At 33.8% G+C, this 19213-nt stretch overlaps 1 protein-coding gene across 1 annotated transcript in view; it reads right to left on the minus strand.

The window, feature by feature from the left end:
* Positions 1–19213, minus strand: part of LOC115449989 (ETS homologous factor) — a 32410-nt gene that overhangs the window by 3033 nt on the left and 10164 nt on the right. The gene's annotated exons all lie outside the window — the stretch shown is intronic.

Raw genomic sequence — 19213 nt, forward strand, 5'->3', positions numbered from 1 at the left:
TAAAACCACTAATATATTAAAATTGTATATCTTTTCGTGCGCAAATACTTCCAATAGGTACTGTTCGTGGAAACTCACTAGTAAAAGATTGTCAGTTAAGAGAGATTAGGATCAATCCAGATTAACCGAAATAAATCTACACATAGAGTACCAATCACAATATTTAACAATCATATAAATTGAGAAAGATTACTTTTCTTTGAGAGGGTCAAAGCTTGGACCACGAACGAGCCTCTCTGTCCATAATGGCGTATCAACAATGATAATATCATTTAACCAGTTACTAGACGTTAATAATACTCCTTGTAATGTAATGCTAGTTAAATAAATTCCGCGCTTGCATTGCTGTGATACAGGACGATAATATTCTTCCATTCACTCATTCGTTCTTATGAGTGGTTAGTCTGTCATCCTCTGGCCTAGGAGTAAAATAAATCTTAGTTTTAACTACCCTTATTTCAATAATCTAATGATCTGTCATTTCCTTCACTCAAATTAGTTCTGACATTCATTCAGTAAGAAATCTATCCAGTCGGAATTTAAGGTTATTCATACTTGCTAAATGTTACTGAGATTAATTTGACCTAAATGCACTGAGGAATATTTGTTAATTGCAATGGCTTGAATTCATTCAAGATAGCTCGACGAAACCCATGCTCTATGGAATACAACTTTGTATACCCACTTCACCGTCGACATTAATATCTTACAACAAAATATCTTTTAAATGCCAAAACCATTTGCTAATAATATTACTATTACAATTTTGCATAAAAAATAATTGGACTGTGAAGCAACTTATTGGAGACAAAAATAAGGTATTGCACGTATCCGTTTTAGAAGAAATATTCACAGAAAAGTGAAATAGAAGTGAATCTTTTAATATATTTATGTTCGAACTCAGCCTATGAGAGTTATATGGCAGATGAATTCCAAATGAATCATCTAAATATTCCAAAGTATACTGGCTGACCGATGTATATTAATGATGATTGAGATATATTGCTAGATACTAATATTACAATGTAATTATTTATTTTGTACATTAAGATTGACATACTTGCCAAGTTACTCAAAGATAATTAAAAAAATAAATTAAAAAAATAAGTCGACCTTTGTGGTCAACGGTCTTATTTTTCAACAAATTATACCCAATTATTATATAATTGGAGGCAATTAGAATAAACTTAATAAAAAATCTCGAATTGTAATTTCTGTCTAGAATCCAATTACAAAAAAGTAAAGACCGGATACGGGATAGGAGATTACGAAATAAATAAAGAGGATCATTAAAAATATTTTTCCATATTTTATCGGGGTTTTTAATTTTCTCCCATTAAATCCGGAAAATAATTTTATTTCAATATCTGACATTGGCGTAAATATAAGAGATCATTATGAAAAATAAATTTAAAATTTCAAAATCAATAATAATAACAGCACCTTGTATACAACAACAGTGTCAAGTTGTGATGCAAGCTGTTCATATAATTGATCACAGTCAAGGTCTACGAGTCATTATCGACGGACCTGATGCGCCTCTAGCCTGCAATGTCAATAACAACATCATCGTGCCTAGGTTAAATATTGTGGACGAGGATTTAAGTTTACCTTTTTTAATTGTGAATAGAATTATCGTTGGCGAATGTATTTAACCAATGTTTGGGCCAAGTATGGTTGAAGAGCGGGTCTCTCGAATGTATAGCGATTTGGTATTTATTCTATATGTACTAGAACAATAAGTTCAAATCATTCAAATTAGAACTATAAGTAAATACCTAGAGGCTATTAATAATTTTGTAGAAAGATGATAAATTGAAAATTAATGGCAAAATCAACGAATGGTTTTAATTAAGATTAATAACAAGCTACTCTGAACATTTGCGACTGTTGGATAACAAACGTGACGTTCCGTCAGATCGCCAAGTGACAATACACTATACAGCCATGCATGTATTGAAACAGCGACCTTGCGAGGCTCACTTCACATAATCCAATGTCTGACTATGAAAGACTTAGATTGAGAATTAACAATATAAACTGCATAACGCTATTTATAAAGGTTTTTTATTAAAAATATAAATGATGGAATCATCGTATGGATTACAGAACTCTTATGCAGTAAAGAGTTCTTCGGGCAATAAAAGACAAAATATCGATTCGAAAATACATAATTTACCCTGGAAATTATGTCTAAAATAAAGATATGTTCACTCTATCATATAGGACGGTAAAAATTAAAAAAAAATGCGCTTACGCTCTGCCCAATTTATCGAAGAAAAAGCACAAGATTATTAAGTATTATACAACGCTAAATGAAAAGTAACGCCTATAAATATTGGATAGTCGAATAAAAACGCTATAAAACATAAATTCTGATCCTCAAAACATAAGACGTTTAGCAACGTTGCACATAACCGGTTATACACGCAAAAAGGTACTAAACCAGTTTGTAAAGAAAAAAGCCGGCACATCACTTCGTCATGATGCACAATGTTTGTATTTCGTTGAAGAGGGGCTAAATGTTCAAGTGGGTTATTTGATAATCTTTACAAGCCATAAACACCCACAATATCTATCATGGATATTGGCTAAGGGGGTATATAAACCTTAGACATAACAAAAGCTGATTTTCTCTTAGTTCTTTATACGTGGTTTTAAAGTCGTTTGCATGCACAGCACGTAACAGAGTCCGACTCATATGTATCACTCATAAGGTGCAACCTTCGCTCAATTAGCCTTGAAAGTAAATTTGGGAAACCCCAGCGGTCGTTTTTTAATAATTAATGTCTATTCTGATCATTGACAATCATAAAAAAATAATTCTTAGTAGAAGAAATTTTATGATTTTTTCTGAGAATTTTCTTAGTGCATTGCCAAACAATATGAGACTAGCAATCTTAAAGAAATGTATGTTAGTTCCAAAATAATATTGACATAATATCTTTTGGCCTGTGTCCACTCCAGTACACCATACTGACACAAAAGGTGTTGTGCAAAAACGACTAACTAGTTAGTCAAATAAAGACTCCTGGAAATTCCAGCAGGTATGCTAAGATAAAAGGATATTCTCATTTTCCTTCTGGAAGTTCCAGAACGTAAACAAAGATCAGTGTTCTGTAGGTAGTCAAGACAACTTGCTAAAACCCCCGTTTACTTTGACCTGCAGTGACTCACACATCTCACGTAAAACGACATGCATACTTTATTCATCTACATAAAAAGTCATACCGACCTTAAATATTGAATTGTAATTTAATAACATTTTAATTGTTCGCTAGGATTGCGCCGTGGTTTGGTGCTCTTACTAGTTTTTAGCCGACATAGTATTAAAAGACGTTTTTTTAATAAAATACTTTAAGAACATATTGGGCTATCTATGCTGTCAATATTCCAAATTTCTTGATACACTTTTCGATGGTAAATAGAAGGTAGTCCATAAATAACGTAAGTAAATGAAAGAATCACATCCCTCAAAGTTTTCCGGAATTGCACGGCTACTAACCGAAACCCCACTTCCCACAGCTACAATTGTTTTAACCAACTCTCAACAAAAACAAACCTTGAGCTAATGTAAACAAAACCTATTTCATCGCCTTCCCTTCAAATCCCATAATAAAATGACCAGTGAAACAGACCGACAGTGGAACTACTTACTACATTTCTTGTAGCATTGAGTCTAGGTCGAATGCAAATGGAAGTGTCTTAAAGTGCAGTGCAAATTATCTGCATCTATTTTATAGCGCGCTATAAAACCTGCTGCGGCATTGGCGTGCCGTGTCGATTTTTCTTCACAATCATCTTAAGTAATTGCTTTAAGGTTCGTTAGTTTCAATACAAAGAAGAGTGCCGCAAGTATCAACATCACCATATTGATCATCAAACAGAAAGAAACACTGGACACTGCATTATTTTACCGAAGTAGTCGGCCTGATTTATTTGTGAAGTGCAGTTATACGAATTTCGTCCATGAACTCTCTTTAAGAACTTTCTAGTTACTCCAAAATACGTAGTACCCTATGAAGAGTAACTTCACCCACAACTACTTTGATGCTGTACTCTGAGCTACCCAAAGTCTTTAGCTACACGACGTAAATAATCGTGGGAATAACAAAATATATTTTTATAGATGTATAATACACGGAACCCTTAACTACCATGGTAGCACTTCAACAAGATCATTCTGGAACACTGCAACCTTCAGTTAATGAGATGTAATTGATGTAATATTTCCGATTGATTGATTAGATTTGAAGTCACAATGAGTTTATAAAATCTATAGAATTAACTAGATTGTGTTAGACTACAGGCATTTTATTGTCTTTTTTGTTTTAAAATAAAATTTTACCTTTGTTTTAAGATCATTATAGCCAGTATACTAGGCAGATTTCAGGGTCCAAATCCAACTTATCCTTTGCCTTATGTCAAATAAATTGCCAGTTAAAGTTATGAAGCCTCAAATACCTTCTTCTCTTTCCTAAATATTCTCATATAAGGTCGCAGAATATACATTATTCAAGTCTTGTAAGTGACAATAATTTATCTATGATAAATATATTAATGTCACCTACTTGTAGGTGACCCTAGTTTTCCCAGGTATGCCATATTGATTCCATTTATTAATTATTAATTCCAAGAGTCCCGATCCAAAATACCAGATTCAAATGCATCCATTAACCTCTAATGTGCTATAAAAATTGTCGTTTTGGATTCCGAGTGCGTAGCGAGGCTGCGCTCTGGCCTTGCGCGGTATCACTGCATCAGCCAGGCCAAGGATTCCCGGTGACCCTACGTGACATGAACTCCAAAACTTAACGTTTGACGTGACATTACTTATACTAGGGTTTGACTTTTAATTCATATCTATTATTAAAATAGTTGAAAGTGTATTTTAAAACATAAAATTAAGTTGGAAGTGACATAATTTCTGATTTTACTGGAGTCAGTGCAGCTATTATACAAATGATAAAAGAAACGTGTAAAATGTTAGATTTTCCACTATTACGTGGGGCCGCCGTGAAGGAAATAAAAATCCTAGATCATATTTATTTCTATCATTCTAAAGTAACTTTGTTTGAGTTTTTAGAATTATATCCACATGTGTTACTGGATGCCATTAGCCAAATTTTTAGCTTACTATGTAATTCCAAATTATGTCACTATTCGTCGTATTTGGTTATTTCATTATAATTACTCAGACGATACCAAGTCTTGACATCATCAAGAGTTTAATAACCCAAAAGAAATACCTTCATCGAAACCTCGGTTTACAAATTTTATAGCATATACCGCAACGGGCTTTCCACGAGCTCCTCGATGAGTATACCTACCTACCCCTTTTTGCATGAATAACTGATATCATTGACGTCAAATATGGTTCAAATGACGTGTCGTATGAACTTTGTAATTATGCGAATCAATTTTTTCTAGTCGGGAATTTTGAGTCACTACATTGTTTCGAACTCTTTGTGTTTTATGGAAACATATTTATTCAGTAAAAAGGCGATGGTCGTACTCCTTGATTTACAATTATGTGGAGTCTCTGGATGAGAATTGTGTACTTTGCTGAGATAATGGAAGATTTTGTTTATTTTCTTTTAAGTCAAAAATTTTTTTTCTTCCTTTTTTTATATAGGCCCGTTAAAAAGACCCCGCCGCACCTGATGGTAAGTGGAGTTGGGTTCAATAGCATGTCGACTGACGAAAGATTATTACCCTTCCACAGTCGACATAATTATGCCGGCCTGTCACAACCAAACATACACAGGCTGATCCCGGAACGCAACACACTTACTTGGGTCACTATGGCGGGTTGTAACACCTTGTATACGGTGGTCGCTATCCGGGTGAATGTAAAATAAAAAATGTTGGTCAATTACTATGAAACAAGAAAGGATATGTCAACACGTTATTAATAATAATGAGGAAAAGATATTAGTGATTGCAAGACAGGACTAATTTGAGAAGAGCTAAATAACTCATGATTTCTTTTGGACTTGTCTCATTATTTAGTTGTTAAAAACTTCAATACCTCTTACAATCTTAAACAATCGGGTTGCAGACCTTTTGCACATTATGTGCCATAACAAATAAAAACACGAACACAAACTAATAAAATAAAGGATTTCGCAGTAAATTCTTTGTTGGTATGATAATAATTTATGAAAATAATCAGATACCATCGACCCAAAAATCTTTATTTATCTTTCATTTTGCGTGTTCGTGACGCACAAACTGCATACATGTATAATACATTTATTCGTATATATATAAACAACGAGATATTACAAGAAACTCGACGTTGACACGAACTCATACGTGTCTTAAACAATTGATCTGACTTTATCTACGTTAGTTCTTCTTTAAGTTTTGGCTAAACTGCTTTACAAAGTTTGTATCAAAGAAAACCATAGAGAAATAATTCTATGAAGAAATCGATCTAGCTTAAGACTCATTTTTTTCATTTATTAATATAAATAATAATTAAACGTAATTCGTAAAAGAGTTTATTAATTCACGTTTATATTTAATCGGGGACCTTAGTGTGTATGAAGGTGCTAGAGCCTACAGGCCGGCATAATTATGTCGACTGTCGAGGGGTAACCGTCTCTCGTTAGTCAACATTCTATTGTACCCCACTTCACTTACTATCAGGTGCAGTGAGTGGGGGTGAGTATAAAAAAGCTGTTTAAACATAGTTTACAAACAGCAATTACTGTTCCATTGCTAAAGAAACCGTATTAAGAACACATATAGTCTGTTATCGCTTTAAACCAATACATTATGCTAATTAGGCACATTGCTCTCCGCTTTTATGTGCGTTGCATACACTGGGGAACTACCTCGGGGGAGTAACAGATTCCATTTGTCGCTATGCATATTCTAAAAACGTGGTAATTTCCTCAGCGACTTCGATTCTTGGAAAATTATTTTTGTTTTATAAATAAACGCCTTGTGGCACTCTAGAAGAATTTCTGTCCCAGGCAATCAAATTTAGCACCACAGTTCACAGATCGAGTATGCTATCTACAATCTACCTCACCATCAGACCTCCACTGTCACTCCTGAAGATCCTCTTTGGTAAGCATTTTGACACCACACAGTCGTGACAACTCTGACAACACTAAGGACCTTGCAACGAAATTAAAAAAGAAATGTCCGTTTCCAAATAAAGCGACGACGTCACGAACTACATATATTTTGTAACCAGTGTATGTGTAACAGTAGTGCAGTTCTACGACCTTTACCGATAACTGATAAGCGTTATCAATAGCCCGCAATGCACACGGGTTATCAACGATTATGTGTAACTATGTTTCATTGTATAAAAAAGTTATACGCAACGTAAAGTATTAAAAATTGTAATTGTATGTAAAATAAATACTAGAATTGAAAATCAGATATTTTTAGGAAATTTTAGCATGCACTGTGGGCTTTACTGTGACAGTCTAATTTTAACCTAAATTCAAAGTACTATAAAGTAGGTTTTCATATATGAGATACAGTCGCTAACCGCTCTTTAATAGGCCATTGCCTTGTATTTATTTATGACAAATTGTTTTGGTTCGTCGAAATAGATTTGGAAGTTTGACACATATGTAAATAAGTTCGGAATTACCAATTGAATAACGTTCACTTTTACTACTTAACAATATTGTGTAATCACAGTATAGCCAGTGTAGTTATGAGGCATTATGGGACCTAAAGAGGCCTAATGCTTGAGGTGACGAACGCAGTGTAATTCTACTGCTTTGGAGCTCAAATTACTGTATGTTGCATCTGTTTACGTCCAGCTTAGCATCAGCCAAATTAGCTTTGGCAAAATAGAGATAGCAGAGTGAACACGTGGTTACTAAGTTTTCCTCTTGATAAATATCTTATCATAAAGAAAGATATAAATTTACAATGTCTAAAGAAAAACGCTCGCCTTTAATTCCACCTTACGATAAAAAAATGAGGAAAATATATGTTCTATTAAAAATAAGGAAAATGGAACAAAATACATATTCAATCTCATTCGCGAATTTGTGAGGTTAGGTTAGGTCAGGTTAGGTTGTTTGACAGCTAGGTTATCGTATGGGACCCTTAATATTATTTTTTATGATTAATTGCTTAATTGTTGGTTTAAAACGATATTTAATGAGTTTGAAAATATACACAGACTTTGCGGCCGCACCTTTAAATAGAATATAGATAAACAAACTTGCACTTGGAGTGCAATTTTTGACTTTCTGAAATTTGAATTTCGAATTATTTAATACCATTCAAATTCATGTTTGCTTTGCTTGATACTTACGACATTATCTTCACTAAGACGTCAACATAAAATTCAAGCACCTCTTGCCAAAAAACTAGAAAACTATCGTAGAGACAGCCCTGACGTCGATAAAATTATCACTTCGTAGAAACGTTGGTACATCATTAGATGTCGATATTGCGGTATCGGTAATCGACTCTAGTTCTGAGAGATGTTTCTGTACTGTAATAAACAAAAGTTCCAAGAAATGAATTTAGTTTACATATCGATATCAAAATTACTTTAACCACGAGAAAGTATAGACTTCTTTTTAGTCTTTTAAGGAGGTTTTAACAATAACCTACTAAGCGTCTCGTAAGCTGTCCACTACTAAATTAAACCATATGTAATTTTAGCTTAAATAATATATACATACGGCTACAAACATAACTGCATACCGTTATTTGTACCTGTAAAGTGGCTCGTAGTTCGTACCCACAAATCGCGTTTCGGGTACACTCGTGTATTCAATAAGCCAGGCCGGCATAATTTTACCGATTATAAATATCTCTTGTCGGCATTATATTTGTACTTTTAGATGGCAAACGTTTTCTCCTTTAAACAAACTTATTCACTCGTTCCACATCTTAAAGGACAGATTTTGTTGGCAACGCATCATGCACTTAAGCTGTATGGCACTCAAAACCCTACCCTACATAAGTGAGAATAAAGTTATGTTTACTGTAAAGGTATCAACGCATTATTATTCGCATCAGGCCCGAATAACGTGTTCCAGGTACAGTGAATTGCGAAACAGTATACTCGTATGTGCGAAGGTCGGTTTTTTCGCAGTTCTACGTATAACGTCAAACCTACTTTCTAGTTCTATATAATACTTTTGCGAGAGAAGCAAATTATAACTCTATAACTAGAAAATTAACTCAGACTTTTGAATAACCATAACTGCAATGACGTTAATTGAATAAATTGCGTCATTCGAAAACTACATTATCAATTAATAGTATTTATAATTTATATGTTCGCAAATTATTGCTGTTTTGTGATTCATTTAGCAAATTTATTTGTTAAACAATTAAACATAAATAAAATAGTTATTCTTTAGATTTTAAATCAAATGGAAAATTTATCGACGCGTAGGCATTATGCTCACGCTATATCTAATAACACGCATTTCATATTATAGGATAATCTTTCGAATGAACTTAGAAACATAGAAAAACAAACTTTATTTCTTACGCAACAATGCGTGTATTAAATAACCTACGCATTTGAAAGTCGAAGTCTACGTAACACACTTCGAAGAAATGATTTTAAAAATCGAATTAACGATACAAAACAAGAAATCAATAAACATTCAAAGAAACGACTCAATTAAAAATTTGTTCCCAAATATTCTTAGAAATGTAACTCGCATTGAATCAGACGTTTGTGCAAAAATCCGTGTTTGTGGTGACGAATCGACCTTTTCTTAACCACTACTGCTTTTTTCTTTTTTAAGTAACGGGTGTTAACAAAGGAGTTTGGTTGCGTTTTTTGAAAGGCAAAGTCACTGCCTTACTGATGAATTTCGAAAAACGAAAATGACTGAAAATTTATATTATCATGCCTCGTTTCGATGACGTGCTTTTTACAAATATTGCAGAAATGATGGTGATTTAATTTTTGAAATCGACTGCCATCAATATTTGGTAAGAAAATACACTTCAGAAAATCATAAAAGAAAAATTCAAAATGTGGTTTGAACTTGTAAATAAACTTCGGTTCAAATGCTTTGACGTTGTCAGTAGAACACAGCAGTAACTGCAATAATAAAAACTTTAAAAGAAAGGAATAGATTTCTAAATTATAAACTTGTGTTAAGATATTCCTTAATTTCTAATAATGAGGTTTTTAACTATAATGCTATTCGAATAAAGGTTATGGATGGCCAAATTTTTTTGTCATGCTGGGAAATGCGAGTCTTTCCAATGATGTTAATCCTCCATGCATTTATCTCTCTGTTCCAAGCTATTTAATATACATATTATGTGCATACGTTACATAGTTTCCACGAGATAGAAAAATATTTACTGGCAGATGCTGGTTACCAGGAAAAACTCAGCTACCACAAAACTAAATATTCTAGTCACATCGTTATTCATTAGGTACATAGCAATAACGTGGGAGAGCAAATCTACATCTTAACAGATACATCAGCAAAGGACCAAGTTGTTTTAAGATTTATTTGTTGACCTTTCAGTGTTTATAGCCTTGTATTACGTATTATCATTATCCTGTGAATATTTTCCCTTGTTCTGTGTCGGATATGTTAAGTGGAATGTGACGAATGAGTTAGTTTAGTTAATTTTAGCAGCAAAAGATACATATTTTATTCATGCAGACCACAGTATACTACGCTATGGGTGCAAAAGACCAGGCGAAGTGGAAGGATCGCAGTAGGAAGGTGGACCCTGGCACCTAGGCCAGATTAACGCCAAGCAGAAGAAGAAGAGCATACAACACTATAGAATAACTTGGACATCTACTAACAAAATGATATTTTATTACGCTGTTTACCTGCTCGGAGTATTTTGATCAGAATACACAAATTTCCTAAATAAACATGAATCAATTTACATTTTTGTGCTAATCAACACAATGGAAGCGATAATGTTTTTATTTGCTTCACCCGTATAAGGGTTGTAGTTGCAGGGAATAAACAAAGAGAAACAATTTGCAACTGTTTGCGACATGATATAGAGTTCATATTCGAAGAACTGGAGTTATCCAGGATTGTTATTCAATTTAAAATTCTTATGCACATACTAGACAGTCTATTTTCTGCTTGTATGAAGCGTTTGACCTTCAGCGACTATTTAGTTACTACATATCACAGGTCATCGCTCCACATTGAGAGGGGCTTCCCACTGCGCATTTGCGTCTTAAAATTTCATTTAATACAGTAAATGTCTTTTCTAATGTTACATCTTTTGGTCATTGTTAAAAGTTATCTAAGATCATATTTTAAAAATTCTTTTTGCACCTAAATAACTCAAAATAATTTTTATTTTTTTATATTATAAACATCAGTAATAGAAGCTTTGAAATCGTTCAATAACCATTCAGTTTAATTTCACGGTACAAAACGTGACATCGACGCCTGCTAGTACACTCGATCTCACAATACGAAAAACTTTCAGTTACCATTTACAATCAAGTAATGTTTGACCAAAATTTGCATAATAATTGCGAAACAGGAAAAATGAGAAATTATTTATCACGAGAAAAAGAATAGTGAAAGACAACTGCAGGTATCGCCCAACCTCGCACTCTGCAAGTCCTTACATAAAAACACGAAGACTTGTGACCAAAAGATATCCTCATTACCAAAAGTGATACACGTGGTTCTAACCGGCTTATCACTACACAATGTTTGAAAGAACCAACACATAATACGATTACGTCCATAACTTGACATAAACGTTTGTCTGGAAGCCACGCACTGTTGATTATCATGCGATGCACTATCAGATTATTGTAATCGCACCAATCAATTACTTTATCTGTATACTTTACGTGATCTGTGCAAAAAGTGTGCCGTAAATGTCAGCAATTCGACACATTTTCCTTATTTGCTGTTACGTTGGACAATATATTGAGTCATCTTATAAGAATTACATGATAGAGGAAGCCTACAATTAGTTACATTAGTTGACAAGTCTGTACATTAATGGGATTACCGTAAATAAGGCAAACGATCTCATAATGACAGGAAATTGTAGCATCAAATGACCATGGATGCCATGGATGAACATATTTGAGAAGCCAGTGAGCCCATACACAGTTCACTCTAAATAACCTACAATTTGAGTTCAACCAAATTACGAACACTGAAGTAGTTTTCTCTAATACCGTAGTTTCAAAAAATGAAATTCGAATAAATCTGTAATTGGAGTTGCAAATTGTGGCAACGAAAATCAAACAGCGTGTGAGGCGTTCCCTTCAACATAAATACTGCGAAGCAAATAATGCACAGTTTAATAGTATGTGATCATTTGCCATTAGTAATAATATATTAGATTTACCTTTAAAATATTTCAAGAAATATAATATAGGTACACATATTTGATATTATTGTCACATATAATGAGGTAATCATTACGAGATCATTTTAAAGTTAACTTTGCTCGTCAAACTGACTACAGTAAAAAACCTACGCTAGTAAGCAGAAGCATTTATTGTTCAGGTGATGGAAGCTGAGTCAAATAAGCGAATTTCATACTGCAGAGAAGGGATCACTCTCTTTCCGCTATACTGAATCTGAAGAAGTACGTGCCATTATACACTACGTTAATTTGACGTTTAATATGGTTCATTTGAATTCCACATATATGTTTGAAAGGTTTTCCGCCATTTAATTCAAATAGTCAACATAAATGTCGGGCCTGGAATTTTCAGAATATACCAATTTAAATATCGTTCGAAAAAGTTCGAATCCGAGATTTTTTGCGAGGACCATACCTATGGCGTCCTTATTACATAAGAATTGTTAAACCATAAGCTATGCACTGTTTTCTGGGATGAAGAAAGCAAGGATTGCCAAGAAAAGGGACTTCTAGTTTAAAAATCAATCAGTTAAAAATTTCCATCTCACTATTTTTTCCAAAGAATTGATGCCGAATTACAAATATTGCGCCGGCTATTTACTATATTAAAAATATCATTCCAGGTATCGAAGCTTGGGGCTCAGAAGTATCACGTGCCATATTGATGAATGTCATAGTCTTTGATGAAGACGGTAATCAATTTCAAGTCATATCTGTGTAATTTGCATATACCGCAATAATGACGATAGTATTTAATTAGTATTCAATGTAGGACGCAATCACATTTATTGAATACGAAAATGGATTTGTACGTCATTATTTAACAGTGACGTCATAAAGCCAGTCGTCATTAATCGATGAGCATTTAAATCCATATTTTTTTTAGGATGGAGAATGCAGTCTTTGTACTTATCATCAAGTACCAAAATACACATCCCAACACTCAGCATATAATTATTTTTAACGTATCACCACGAGTTTAAATACAGTTTACCCACATGATTTTCAATTTATTTTCCTCATCATTTTACATAAAATTTAAACAAAACGTTTAAAATCATCAAAGTACAGTTTGCTTACATATCTGGGGTTTAATTATTCGCCGTGTACACAGGTGTTTTCTCTGTAGTCTGTCCCTGATGAGGATCGTGGTCATCATTGGATGTACCGCATTCAGAGTGGATTATTTGTCTCCACCGGTTTTTCATCGAATCTACAACTGTTTTGCGAAACTTGGTGGCAGACGAGCCTTTAATCTGATTCATCCATCGGATTGTTGCTCGGCGTCGAGAACTTTTGCCTTCGGTATTGCCAACAATGAGAAGTCTCTCCAGATTTTCGTCGCCTTTCCGTATATGTCCGAAGTATATATATAATATTTTCCATTCACTATTAGTGTACACTAAGAAACTTCAAGAATGAACTAACATGTGTGTTGTTGCAGTGCATCGGGTAACCGTCCCTGATCCCGAAATAAGTTCTATATATATACCGCTATTCCACGATCTGCAGACCATGTGCTATTCTATTTTAAGACGGATCAGACTGCGCACTCAACTTTCCCGCATGCACTGGCTTCTCTCGCAAATGAAATACGTTACTAGTTTCCTTATTTACCAAGAGTTCGCTGTTATCTTTGTCCACCATCATTTCATAATTTAAAATTATTACTTTCGTGTTACATTGTAATTCCCTATACGATGACGTCACCTCGCGTCACATGACGTCACAGTTCCCGTGTAATCTAAATCTTGCGATTCGAAACTGTTATGTATACGATGATACCGATAAATCGCACTTTGTTTACTATTTAACGCCACGTTTTCCTCAAGCTATCTCTTTCTATCGCGGCCAGCGCGGGCACTTTAATTGATGTGGCGATTGTCGCTGTCTTGGCCTGCATACACGTGTGGGTGAATGGACGAAATGTGACTTTTTGTCAAATTTACCGTGAATTCAATAGAAATAATAGTTATTTTTAGCGACGGTATGTTTTACGAACCGGAAAGCCGTGTAATTATTGTAAAAACGCAATATAGATTTTTCGATTATGATTTGTCCGATATTCGAAGTTATAGAAGTTCCAGTAAGACAATCGCCGGCTAATTAAAATTAAACTCTTTGTAGGCACACACAATAAGTCAAGAATAGATTCGTGATTATGATAATTGTATAATATTAATTTTTCTTTCTTTTTTACCTTTTCAACCAATTTTTTGCAAACTCATTATCAAGGCTAAGCCAACCGATTTATTTATCAATATTATCAAAAGTTCTATAATTTTTATGAACACTCATTAACCATTATCAGTTATTTAACCATCAATAATGACTAACCTTCTTCATCTATCACTAAACTTGTACTTATTAGACAGCCTTTCATAAATTGACGCTACATACAAATCTCAAAACCTGTTCAACAGACCAGATCTGATTCAATGAAACTTGCTTTGAATACATTAGTCTAGTGGTTATAAATCTTGTTTCATGGAATTCAGATTGTTGTGGCCACGTGAGCCAATCGTCAGTTAAATGACTCACGTTTGCCAAAAAAACTATTTGATACGTTTCTTGAAACCGCGTCACATTGTAAACACGTCTTATCAGATTCCAAACATAGTGTTTACGAACAAACTACATGGTTTGCTCGAGGTAAATTTGTTTTGCGTTTTTGACAATCGTGATTTGAAGGTTTCATCATTTATGTGTTTCGTATTTGCTGTGATAATAGTTCGTGTAATAAGGAAACATTATGTTTTACAGTGAATAGTATTAACTGGTTTTTGCTCCCGATTTCTCTCGTGTCAAAGCGTTTTTCGGGGATAAAGTAATCTATGTCCTTCCTGGATCCCAAACTATCTGTACGACAAATTCTTTAGGTAGTTTGAATTCGCCACGTTCTGACAAACGTGGCGGAGGACTTCTTTTTATCATATTTAAGGATAATGCAAAATCAAAACATTAAAAAAATATTGAAACATCTTTTTGATTTAACAAAGCTGGGTTCAAGGTCTTACAGGTTATTAATTTCGACGATTCTAATCGGCAAAAGCCGGTTGTATAGACAAGGCAAATTTGAATTATAATTAAAAATTATGAACCTCATAACTCGTGCTCGGAGCATCACAATTTTTTATGTTACACAATAAATGCCAATGAATCTTATTAGAAACCTAGCCTTATTGGTTTACTTGGTACACATTTCCGCTGCAGCTGGTAGTGGTGGTAAATTCAAATCATCGATGTGTGTCACTTTCGATTGAGGATTTGAAACAGATGTGACCTACTCGATTATCTAAAGGAATGCTGGGTTATCGGATATCATTGTGAAAAAAGCGGTTATTTTTACTGTTACTCAATTTTGTTATCATATCGTGGCGTCATAATTTTCTCGTTCAATGTCAGATCATTCAGTTCATGTTCAGAGTTATTGTTTGATGCCATTTTTTTATATACATTATAAGGTCTACTACTGGGCAATTTCTCTCGTATCTACTTATTAATATTTTTGACCACAACTCTAAGCTACTAGTTAGTAAATCGACTAGTGAATTGGACGATACTTGCAGATGAAGTAAATTGAGTGTCCCAGCTATCTTAATCCCATTTATACAAAAAAAATAAAAAAATTCATAACAATCATAATCATGTACTATTTTTCAGTTGGGTGGATTCTAAAATATGTTTTGTGTTAAAGCGTGGCATTACGTGTTTTGAAAGTAGTACTAGGCTTTCTAACTGTCCGAGTGGAGAACGGTAAACACTAAATGAAAGTAACGATTTTGTACGCGAATACGTCTAAACACAATTATTATTCATCTTCATTTTGAATGTACTTCGCACACAAGCGAATGGTTACACTAGCAAATCCGCCGGTAAACAGTAGCAACATATAATTTGAATTTAAAGACTATTATATCTACAAAATCATTAAATTTTCAAAAATTGAAACACGTTTTCGACACAAACGTGACCATATAAAAACTGATATTTAAATTGCTAATTATGCGCGAACCAGTTTGTACAGTTAAAAAACCTAGGCGTATGTTGATTATACTGATTTGTATAACTGCGGCGACACGTCACGAGTCGCGAGCGGGGATTCCCGCCGTGCAGAATGTGTTTTGAGAAACGGCCGCGCCGCGTCGTACCAGCCAGGTGACTTGTCCGTAATTCACTACTGGCCGAATGGATTTTTAAAAATTCCGGTTCTGGAATTTGGCATTTAGCCGAGGATTTGTTTAAATAGGTAATTACATTTTTTACTGGTGGTAGGTATCTCATATGTAAGAGTCAGCCTCGGTAGGTACCACCACAATGTCTATTTCTGCCGCCAAACAGTGTGTAGTCACTGTTATGTTCCGGTTTGAAGAACATTGTAGCCAGTGTAACTACTGAACATAATGAGACAACATCTCATGTCTTAGTATGGCGAGCTCAGTGGAATACCAAACAATACTTTCTAATTCAAGGTGTTGGATAATTTTTCCACTGTTTATGGATGGTCGTATCGCTTACCATCAGGCGAACGGCAAGCTCGTCTCGTCATTTAAGGCAATAAAAAAAATTGTAAATGAAAATCCTGATACTTTGTTCTGGATTGTATTGCGAGGTCAGTTGGTGTGTAAGCTAGCATGTTTGTGAGTTTAGATACAAATCTCTCCTTATTGGACTAAACCGTGTCAACTTTATATATGAAAAAATCATTCACTGTCATAGTGGAAGCATAAAAACTACCTCTAGAAGAGATGTTATACGCCTTCATCAAATAATTTAGAATTATAAGGCTTATATAAAATAAATAAATTTAGTTATCTCAAGTTATTTTAAACTGTGAAGTGAGAAAACAATATTATTGAGACAAATATTTGAATTATCCGCAAATATTTGTATATTTTTGCGCCTTCCAGCCCAAAATTATTTTAATGGAGCTTATAAAAATACTGGAATATCTTCAAAATGTGAAAAGCCCCACGAAAACTTATAAACTAATTACTAACAACCTTTGTGCTAACATCACGTGCTTCATTACAATAAACGTGCTATCGAGCCACTTATTCCGTTTTACACTTAAACTACTGGCTTACATTAAAATTCTTACTACTCATTGCTAGAGGCCCACCAAAGACTTTGATCACAACACCCAGACTAGAAACTACTGCTATTTGTCTCTACGCGAAGATCTCTTGGAACTCTATCATAGCAAGATACCACGGTATTATACTAGTTAATAACTATGCGAGTGTAGTAAGAAAGTTTTAAATGATAGGCGAAAAAAGTCTCTACTCAGACGTAATCAAAAGCTTTGGAAATAACCTCAATACTAACTCTACAACATATCTAGGCCTCTAACGAATGTACTAAAGTGAAACACGTTACAAACAGCCTTGGAAAACAAAGGAACGAAGAAAAATCTTACAAAAGACAGCGTTCCCAGCACCCGGAAGAGGGAGCTTTCTTAATCAATATAATAGAGCCACTATGAAAAAAATATACATATAGTTATACAGTGTACTCGATTGTGGACTTTGTGTGTAAGGGACAGAGTCGAGTTTCAAAAAAGGGCCTTATACGAGGCCGCCCTAGTTATAAATAGATTTATACCAAAAAGAAATGTTACAGGGAATTTGGTGCAAGGCCCGCCACAGTGTAGTTTGCGTCAGAGAAATCTTTGTTTTGTGTATAACACTTTTGTTTAAAGTAATAATGTAAGTTCTGTGGAGTTTGAGTGAGAGAAAACTTTGTGGACTTCTTTCAAAAAGTATTTTTATGGGTTTACATTGTATGTTTCTACAAAGTTTAGTTGTTTTTAACAAAAATATATGATTGTGAACGTGATGTTGTTTTTAGCAAATGAATTTACATTTAAAGTTAAGATGCCACCATCACCAGACACAATACCGATAAACTAAATGGAAGTGTACATAAGAGTTTGTACCGTTATAGACATAGTATTTTTTTTTGTTTTTTTTTTAAATAATACTTATTGAAGCATGGGTTGTTATACAAATTAATTAAAGATTTCGGGGAGAAAAGATTAATCGTGGAAATAAACATAGCTTTTTCCTCAAAACTAATTTTAACAATCGGTTAATTATTTCCAACACTATATAACACATATATTATTGTAACAATATTAGTCGCTAAGCGATAATATTACTCCATAATTAATAATATCGGTGAACACATACATCGGCGGGACAAACCAGGACTCAATATACACGTACATGTTTCCTCTACCTTAATTTTCCTCATAATATATAAATCGGTTTAATTTAGTGTAAAATAAAGCATAAAATATTTATTTTTATCTTTTGCCCTGTTCGTTTTTCGCTTATTTATTATTAGTGACTGTCGACAGGAAAATTGGAAAATATTTATGGTATTTATAAAAATGATTTATCGTGGATTTTTTTATTAGAAGGTAGGATTTATGTAGAACTCCAATCCTACTATCTAATATGACAATATGTTGGCCCCATATAAGATAACGAAATGAGATTAGTCAGTACATTTGTCTATTCATTTATATGTATACATTATATTTTAAAAGCAACTTCATTTGAAATAAGATAGTGATCAATATTAGAAACATCTCTACCTTATTATAGCGAAATTAATTTCGGTGCGTCATCTCACAAGCTATAATACATAAATAGACATACACCATTTACAAATATCTTTTTAATCTATTTCAATACTGTAATATTTGCTTAAAGAATCAAACAATTATGACCACACTAACCTAATGACTATCACACATTTAAAGAATATATATTGTGACACTAAGAAATATAGTCATATATACCATATATTATGTTAGGAGCATTAATCTTCTGACCATGTCCGTGTAGTCGATGCGCAATTGTTA

This window comes from Manduca sexta, chromosome 12, assembly GCF_014839805.1.
Source record: "Manduca sexta isolate Smith_Timp_Sample1 chromosome 12, JHU_Msex_v1.0, whole genome shotgun sequence".
Taxonomy (NCBI): domain Eukaryota; kingdom Metazoa; phylum Arthropoda; class Insecta; order Lepidoptera; family Sphingidae; genus Manduca; species Manduca sexta.